Source organism: Rhyacophila brunnea, unplaced genomic scaffold (assembly GCF_057557595.1).
Source record: "Rhyacophila brunnea isolate RB1 unplaced genomic scaffold, BYU_Rbru_1.0 scaffold_15, whole genome shotgun sequence".
Taxonomy (NCBI): Eukaryota; Metazoa; Arthropoda; class Insecta; order Trichoptera; family Rhyacophilidae; genus Rhyacophila; species Rhyacophila brunnea.
In genome coordinates this window covers 27,087,322-27,097,505 of record NW_028232806.1, presented here as the reverse complement: position 1 = coordinate 27,097,505, position 10,184 = coordinate 27,087,322, and the positions used below count along the sequence as shown (strand labels likewise).

The 10,184-nt window shown below is 32.8% G+C and overlaps 1 non-coding gene across 1 annotated transcript; it reads left to right on the top strand.

The window, feature by feature from the left end:
• Positions 1-6,069: 6,069 nt before the first annotated feature.
• TRNAW-CCA (transfer RNA tryptophan (anticodon CCA)) lies at positions 6,070-6,141 on the top strand. The gene has a single exon. It is a non-coding gene; the product is annotated as a tRNA-Trp (tRNA).
• The last annotated feature ends 4,043 nt before the right edge of the window (positions 6,142-10,184 follow it).

Genomic DNA, 10,184 nt, shown 5'->3' with positions numbered 1-10,184 from the left:
AATATCAAGTACAAATTTTAGCATATTAAGCATAATAATTGAACAGAAAATTTAAAAACGTTGTATATAAAAAGTTATTTTTATCTTGTAATTTTTTATGAATAAATCATACAAGTTTACAATAATTAGTGGAACAATTTATCGTTGACCGTATACAAATTTGATTTCTTCTACTGCGTAAGAATTAGGGAGCGTTAAGTTATTCCACGATGGCCGAACGGTAACGTGACGGCTTATAAAATCATGGGTTATGGGTTCGGTCTAGCAAATTCAATTTCAATGTAAATGTGTAAAGCCAAAAATATTTTAATACAACCTCCATTCCGTAGATACCCATAATATGATGATCCTCTTAGGATCGAACATGGTGATGTAATGTAAATATGATTATTGTTATGGTCGCCATCGTCGACTGTACTCACACTAAGTTTATAAAATCACTTTATCTCACTTGGCGCCATTCCAACTGTATCCTGTTTCGTGTCAAAACTATCGCGCCTTCTATTAGTGTGGTATGATTATACACTAGTGAAATAATTAGGGGAGATAAGGGTAATTCAGGTACGTGTGATCAGGATAAGAATTTATTTTTATGGCTATATTATAATAGTGTAGTTCAAACTATATTTTTTGTTATAATTACTCTCTATTAGAAAACCGTGGCATTAATTCCACGATTCCCGGAATCTACTTAAAACGTATTTGTTACAAAATTTTTTATACTTAATGTAACCGTTTTATATAGTTGTAAAAGACGTGTGATATCTTATTCCGATAAGTTTTATAAAAAGTTAAACGCTCAAGTGAGTTTTTCTTTGTATTTTTTGGGTAAATGCAAATTCCCACTGTTTCCTGTACCAATTTTCTGTAATTATAATAGTTTTCTTAATTGATTGTTTTATGAATACTAATTCTATTTTGTATAAAGCTACAATTTTTTTTCGTGTATATCAGGGATTGTGCGTTTGTAAGAAAACAAAAAAAAGTAGTGTGTAAAGATTATATTTTATAAAATTCAATAAAAACATTATTACCTACCACTTTTATGCAAATAATTTTGATTTATTTGTTTTTTAATTTAAAAAAATATGTTTATAAGTTTAGAGTAAAACTGTGCGAAATATTTTTTTTGACTATATTTTTTAATGAAGCAACCAAATTCTGGCATCCCACTAGACATCTATTTTACCACGTTTTATTAGCTCGTATTTGTGTTGGTCGAGTGCAAATTTGTTCTTGTTTGTCGATTGAAGATTTTTGAGAGCTCGCTATCCGAATGGGAATGGCTGGAGAAACATTCAACTCGATGCGGAATGTCTGGGACCAAATGCCACCTATTCGACGCTTGCATTTTGACGGTGCTGTTTTACTGTAGCGAATCATGGCACCTTACGAAGGCTCAGAACAATCGTATACTGAGCTTCGAAAACAGATGTTTACGACGGATACTGGGTGTGCGGTGGTATGACTTTAGGAGCAACGAGGATATAAGAAAACACATCAAGCAGCCTCTTATAACGCTGAGAGTGAAGAGGCGATGTTGGAAATAACTCGGCCACGTGAAGCGGATGCTAGAAGAGAACTTAAACCTGGCATGCCTGTTCTTCAAGGCGTCCTGAAAGGTTGCTAAATACTATTTATAGAGTATATACGTCGGAGTTACGGGATCCTGGTTTGACCTGGAATGAAGCAAGAAGATTGGCGAGCAACAAGGATTCTTGGAGGCGCCTCGTGGTGTCCATATACTCCATCTAAGGGGCAGATATGGCCGAAGAAGGAGAAGAAGAAGTAGAAAAATTACAGTATTGTTACGATATGTGTTCCTAATGTTATAGATCTCACAATCTAACTTAACCCGTATCACATACGGTATTATGGCATGTTTACACGGGCGCAATGCTTATCATTAGCACTCACACTAATACCACCATGTGTTAATAGGTCGAATTAGTAATAAGCATTCGTATTTGACCTGTTATCAAATGTCGATATTAGTACGAATAGAAAGTACTAATGATTAGTAATAATAATTAAGCCCGTGCACACAAGCTTTCAATCAGATGGATCATAATGTATATTGGTCAAATTAAACCAGTAGACTCGCAAATTCGACTACGCAATCGTGAATCTGAAATAGCAATTACACAGAACGATTCATTTACTAATTATATCGTATGAACGCTTGGTTTCATTAGTACATACCATAATATGTAATTAATATTATGATGAATTGCTAGTAAACTAAAAAATATGAATTGTCTAGTTTTGTGGCTACACTAGACAGTCTTCCCTCATTATATTATTATGTTCTTACTTAAAATTTTAATGAAAACCATTAGATATTGTATTTGCTAAATTGTTTATTGTCCCTGCTTACTAACTCATTGTTGGGAATTGTGGATTGTTTTGAGGATCGTAAATAAGCAATGTAGTTTTAATATACGATTAACTTTATTTATATTAATCTGCATGAATATTATTATACAGAAGGATCACATTTTATATGCGCGTGTTACAAATAACCGATGAGAACTAAATACTATCACGCCACACACAGGTGCGGCGTAAGAGGGGGAAGAAGAATCTGTCTCCCTCTTACAAACAATTGTCGGTATCTAGCAGAGTCGCGCAGCGAGCGCTAAATGTAAACACGTACTTCTTTATGCAGTTATATTATTCTAATAGACGGCTATCTCTCAACACTTATTATTTTATGATTTGTATTATTATTGTACCTATGTAAATAGGTGCAATGAATAAATTCAGATAACCACCATTAAGTAAACGTCAACATCAAGTTTTGACAAAAGCATTGACAATGCGATCGTACTCGGAAGCTTACGACTCGATTCGGATATTTTCGTTCGTTTTAAATAATATTCTACCCAGCTGTCATACGATCATTTATCGTAGTTTACATGTCGAGCCATTGGATCTGTGAGTCTGGTCATGTAATTTGCACTTAACAGTTGACCAAAGTCATCTGCAGTATTTTGACTGGAAGTCGTCTGTCGTGATAAGCATGTTGGACCAAACTTCTCGCTTGTTGAGTGTGGAGACGAGATCATGTAAAAGTAACCGATATTCACCTGTTCGTGTCCAATTAGCATCGTGGAGGCACCAACTATTTGTACTGCCATATCAGAGATCAGAATCATAGTCAAGGCAGTGACGCGGGAATGTTTTTTGAAAGATTACGTTACACTATAACAACAACAACAATTAATAACACATATATTTTTAGCACTACAAAACTCTTTGAGACTCAATAATAGTAGTGTAGTATAACAGTAGCGTAGTAAAATAAATGAAACAATCACAAACACCCATATCCTCATTTATTCTATACACAAGACTGCTGTCGGCAGCTATCGAGGGTAGTTTTTCATATGGGTACTGTTCGGTTATACGGAATACAGCGGAAAACGCATTTTGAAAATAGCCGATAAACTGGATTATTTGTTAGTTTAGGTTAGTATAGGTTAGGTTAGGTTGGGTTAGGTTAGGTTAGGTTTGGTTAGGGTAGGTTAGGTTTGGTTAGGTTAACCTAACAAATAATCCAGTTTATCGGCTATTTTAAAAATGCGGTTTCCGCTGTATTCCATATAACCGAACGGTACCTTCATATGTTTTTATCGCATTATTATAATTATTGTTACAGTAAGTGACCGTTTAAACAGTCAAAACTGTCTATCTCGCTCTAAAATTTAGCACATCCAAGAGGCTGTTAACTCATAGCACGTATTGTAACAATAATTACAACCAACTTATTGTAATTGTTAAAATAAGTGCTAATACTTCGATATAAAACTATCCGCGATAGCTGCCGATAGCGGCCGATATCAGTTTTGTATATAGACTAGATGCGTTGCTATCTTTATAAATGGCACATTTATTATAAATTGTAACTAATAAATTATTATCATTACTAATTCAACGTAATGTAGAATATATATATTATTTTTAGCATTACAACAGGTTATTAGGCTTAATGATAGTAGTGTGTAATATAAATAGATTGTGAGCTCACCAGGTTCGAACCCTGAGCCCCAGAATGAAACACCATCACTTTACGCACTGGACTACGGGGGCGCTATCTAATTGTTCATATAGTATGTCCGTTAGCGCATTAAGTACTATTTAAGAGTTTCAACTAAATTATACGTATAATATTGATGAGTTATGTATACCTAGTTGTGTTGAGTTTCTATCTGCGGGGTGGCTTAGTATCATAGAGTGAGCGGTTATATCGAGAGTAAACAAAGTGGACTAGTCGTACTAGTCGAATAAATGAAATGCCAAGTAGCATTAAATTGACAGAGCTTCTCTAGTCATGCGAATAATTTCTACTTTTTGAAGCTTTCAGCTTACTCAGAATTCTTCAAATATTATGTAAGTAAATTCATTCCAGAGACAAAAATCTTGTATATTTATTAAGTTTTTATAATAAACAACCTTCTTGGAGGTTAAATTCTAAATTAAATAAATTAATTATTGAGACTCGTCTTAAGACTATCAAGCTTGATTATGTAAACGTTGAAATTGGATGCTTCACTAAGTGAAATATTGTATTTTCTCAAAATATGAATGGAATATTATTTCAATGATGGCGTTTAATAAAAGCTCACTTAAAGCTACGTCGAGTAGTATTATTATTTACAACGTTTTTCTTAGCTCGTATTCTTATTTGTCCGGTACAAATCTTGCAATCGATTTTTAACAAACTTCCCAACTAGCTAGACATTTGAAACTTTTAGAATATATCAGAACACGATGCCAATGCATTTTTAATACTTTTAGCCATCTTTAAGTAGAATTGATTTCATTTTCAGTTAATTCTGTTTTGTATAAAAAATTATTTCAGAAGAAATCCGTAATAAGTAAAACTATTATTGGTTTCTAAGTGGGTCGTAACAACTAAATTATAATATTAATATATACGTGCGTTACTATGGAAATCAATATGACATTTCAGTATTATTTCTATCAAGTACAATTTTTTTATGTACATATGTCAAGTTTATATGATTCAACAGAAAATTTAAAAACGTTGTATATAAAAAAAATCTTTTTATCTTGTAATTATTACTTGTTTAATTTATTAAGTATCTGATTCAATTGAAGATTTTTCTAGCATACTATATTCAAAATATTGTAAATATGAAATTTTAATAATTAGTGTTGATCAGTAGCGAAGGGTGGAGGCAGGCTGTCAAGATCCGCCATAAATAGTGCAGATTAAACTTTTTTAGTCATATGAGTCATGTGTATTTGTTTTTATTGAACTAAGACAACAGTTTACAGATGATGTTGGTTAAATTTTAATTACACCCTCAATCAACTAAACCCTACCTAAACCAAACCATAAAAGTTTTGGTAAACTTTGAGCAACACGACAAAATTATGCACACTTTCATTCACTTACTTATTTGTATTCGTTTGGTTATTAATACGCATATTGTTAGCTCATTTTTTTAAATTCATTAAGCCCTGTCAAAATCAAATAGGTAAAAGATATTATTCTATCTATAAAATATCCAAAGTTATGTGTAATTTAATTGCATCATTTTATATATTTCATACGAGTATTTAGACGAGTATTTTTTGACTATTAGTATCTAGCGTGGCTTGGTTTCGCAAGGTTTAATTGAATTTTATAAACTAACTAACACCACTTGTAAATTGTAGTCTTATTTCAATGAAAACAAATACACATGACTGATAAAGTTTAGTGTGCACTTTTTATGGCTGATCTTAATAGCCTACTTCAACTTTTCGCCACCGGTGTTGATATAATGTGTATCCCTTTATCAAATAGGTAGCACCAGTTATTTGATCTTTGAAGGTGAAGAACCAACCTGGTATTGGTATTGTATGTCGGAAGGCTTGGTGTACGCAACCATTTTTTTAACTGTTGCTAGAAACCACGCACTCAGTTATTGCACACTTTCACTTTTACAATGTCAAACGTATCGATGTGGTGATAATATTTGATAATAACATATTTATATTAAGTACTTAATCGGATTTCATTGACTAATCTTTATAGATTTTTTCATTGTAGTACATGACTCCGTGGCGCAACGGTAGCGCGTCTGACTCCAGATCAGAAGGTTGCGTGTTCAAATCACGTCGGGGTCAAAAGTTTTTTTTTTATGCAGGTAGGTTTTTTGTTTTGTTTTGGAAAATATTCCAACATAAAAAATTGTTTAAAACTATTGGATTATATTTTAAAATTACAGATATAGACAATATAAAATTTTCAGTCTTCATAAAGAGCATCAAAAGGACGTATGTCGCAACACATGCAGAATAATTTGGACTTGTATGCGCTCACAATAACAGAAATACATATTATAATTCCTAATTATAATAATTATGTATGCACACACATAGGTTTATATACCAAATAATGCTAAGATTGTTTTCTAAAATACAGTATTGTTACAATAAGAAAGCTGTCTAAACAGTCAAAACTGTCTATCTTGCTCTAAAAGTTAGCACAGCCACGCGAGAAACAAAGCACTTATTGTAACAGTTACAACTAACTTATTTTAAAAATTATAATGCCTCAATCCAAAAATATGAAGAATTACCCTCGATAGCCGCTGATAGTGATCGATAGCAGTTTTGTGTATATACTAGATGCACTGGAAGGAATAAGAAATAAACAAAATTAACAATCTGTGATAATAATAATAAAGAAAATAAAAACATCGTAACACAAATACAAGCTATTAGAAACAAAGACAAAAAACTCCAATGAGAATACATGAAATTTTGTTGTCTTTCCTTCTAATAGTCCTGAATATGGCTGACAATAAATCATTTTATTGTATGAACATAACAGATATTATTTTCTTCTCCATACCTACTCGATAAGGTTAACGATAAATCATTCATTAAAAACAAAGCCTCTGGATTTTCGTACATGTTGAGTTCTGTAGTATGTAATCCGTGCAATAAAAACATGATCAATAATGTTTGCTTTATGGGCCAATGGAATTTAAGGGTAGATGAGCATTAAAGGGGTGACAAGCCACGGTCGATTGGTTGCACTCTCGACCGTGCCATTCCAGAGCATACAAACTCATACAATTTAGATAGTTACGTTCTACCTTGTAATATTTAATTTAATCGACTCATGGAGTTATATCATTTAATAATATTATAATGTTAGTTGTGCATATTTGTAGTGACTTATTTGGTAAGCCTCTCATTTTTAAAGTAGTGGGTAGTAGATTCGACCCAACGACTGGTAACGAGTAAATTTAATTTTTCAACGGGTAGGTAATGCAAGAAACAAAGACCCAATTAGCTAAGTAAATGACTAATTATGTGCCTCTCGTATTTCAATACATACGGTAATCGCTTCCCAAACCAGTGGCTTCAAGTCAAGATGTCACAATAGATAAATAATATCAAATTTAGGATTAGCTTAGGGTATCGTGACCCATTATTATGTAAAAAAGAGATAAAAATATTGCAAAAAAAAATTGTTAATATAACCTGTATTCTAAAAGGCCATATATTATCTTCTGCTTAAGCTGGCTCTCACGTCTAAACTCGCCTCGTCTGTCGTACAGCCATAAATCAAACATTCCAAGAACACCGATCCGAGGTTGCATGTGAAGATTACGCAGATCTACCTAGCGATAGTCGCACGTAACCTTCGAAATATATAGATATTTGGATGCAACAATCGACGAGCCAGTATAGGAATGACCAATTTGTAGTTGTTATTATGCGTCCTGGCGTCTTCGACTCGCAGTCCGAGAAGCACGCGACTTGTCGATTGCAACAGCAGATGTTCTTTTCAAACTACACAGTCGCTCGACCAATCTGCGGAACTCTATTTGGTAACGTGTGTTTTGTGAGTAACGATGACGTCACATCGACGTATTCGACACGTTGCAGGTGAGACGAGTTTGCATTCATCAAGGAACAAAATCGTCGAAAGTGAAATCGTTGTGGTCCCCGCGTCAGTGTATTTATTTCATAAACGTTAGATAAATCATGTTACAATGCTTAAATTTATCTGCTGTAATGCATCTAGTAGTTTATATTTTTCAGAGATGGCAAAATGCATTGGATTTTTTTTTTAAATTGAAACATTTATTACGCCAAATACTTTCTAATTATAGTTTCAAACTTTTGGCAGAATCTTTTTTGAATCAGAATGCTGTATTTTAACACAAGTTTGTAAGAATACCGTAATTGCTCTTACAAACCTTTTGTTGTACATATATTATATTCGTTACATGTTACACAATTGTAGTGTTCGATGTGTGGGTTATGGTGTTGATGATGATGATGATGATGATGAAGAAGTCGAAGATGTATGCAGGGGCGAGTTTTATTTGCAACGTAATGGTCGGTACAATAGTAGGATAAATACAATGACAGTACATATTATGTACTGAGATAGTTACGAGCCAGGTACTTAGATTTGAGTGACATTTTGATAAATCAGTATTCGTAATTTATACAGTCAAAAGTAATACCTAAACATTATATTCTAGTACATAATTATATTGAATGAGTCAGCGGTTTAAATACGAGTAGCTGTGAATTTTATTTATTATTACAGTCATAATATAATAATGATAATATGGGAATGGATATTAGACTAATTTTCCATTTCGATACCATATTTCATATCGCCAATCAATCTGCTGACACAGGTAAACACTTGTTTACCGGTATATGAGTCGCTGGGAATTTATTATTGCGGTCGAATAATTTGATACATTAAAAATAGATATTTGATCAATAATATACTGACAGCTACACAATTATTAAGCCTGAAGTTATTGGTAAGTGTCGACATACAAACTTTTCCCTGACCACATATTGAAAAATCGGAAGCTACAAACTTTTATCAATAATAAATAACAATAACTGAAAAAGTACCTTCCAGTCGTCAGAACAGGCCTAAATTTATTTAGGAATTGATATTAAACCTGAATACACTTAATTGATTAATCAAAATTTTTGGTAGCAACCACATGTTAGTGAAGTTATGGTTATTGAGTAACTTAAAATAAGCTATATTTGAGATAATCGTTTCTTCTCGTATTTTTGGCACGAGTGAAGATTATTTTTATTGTATCCACTAAAATGTATCCAAAGAGTTAAATTTTTATCGTAATAGCATCCTCTGGCATATAATAATATAAAGGTGCTTAGATATTTTATTTTGGTGATATTAGACTAAAAAAACCTCCCGTAAGAGTAGATTATTGGATTAGGGTATCAATTCCCAAAGGCAGCGAACGCAAACAAAAGGCACGGTAAACATAATAATAATATAATGTTAGTATGGTTAAATGATATGAATTTGGGCCGCGAATTTACTGTTTTAATTCCCTGAAGGTTTCTTTACGACTTTGAAGAATCGTGCAAATGAACGTAATATAAAAAAATATTTTTTCGAATACAATATATTATTAGAAAATATTAACAGGCGGCAGTGCCACGTGTCAACATTTTTGTCGATGCTCTTAATAATATTATTTTTTTATCAATAGCATCGCAATACAGGATAACGATATTGATAGCTAAAGAACGTGTCGATTTGAATATCAATATAGATTGTTATATATTTCGATAAAGCTGGTGTATTTTACGTAAAAACGCTAGTGAGCAAAATGCATATACGTGACTAAGCGATTAAGTACAGCGCACATGAGAGGGATGGTACGTGGCTCTTCTATATATGAGATTGCGCAACAAAGACGCAAACTCTTTCACATGAAAAGTTATGCGCGTTAGAGAGAGAGAGGGAGAGACAGTTTATGCGTTACAGACAGACAGATAAATAAAAATAAATATGTAATGTAAATATAAGCACAAGGGATAGCCCACGAATTTGTCCGCGTGAATCAAGTAAAATGGAAATTGAACATATGATTGTTAATAAAATGAATAATGTTGAATGTTATAAAATAACAATGGCGAAAACTGCCTGTTGGGCGGGAGTTTTATCACATAAGTAATAATATGTACACTTATATTCACACAAAATAGTACTTTTGATTTGTGATGATTTTTTCCGACTTATACGAGGTATAAATGAGAACTCTGCCATTCTGGGCAATGTTGACCTGTGTGTCCCTGATTACTATCTTAGAAATAGAGATCATCAGTTGTTTATTTTACCAAGGTGCAGAACCAACCTGCCA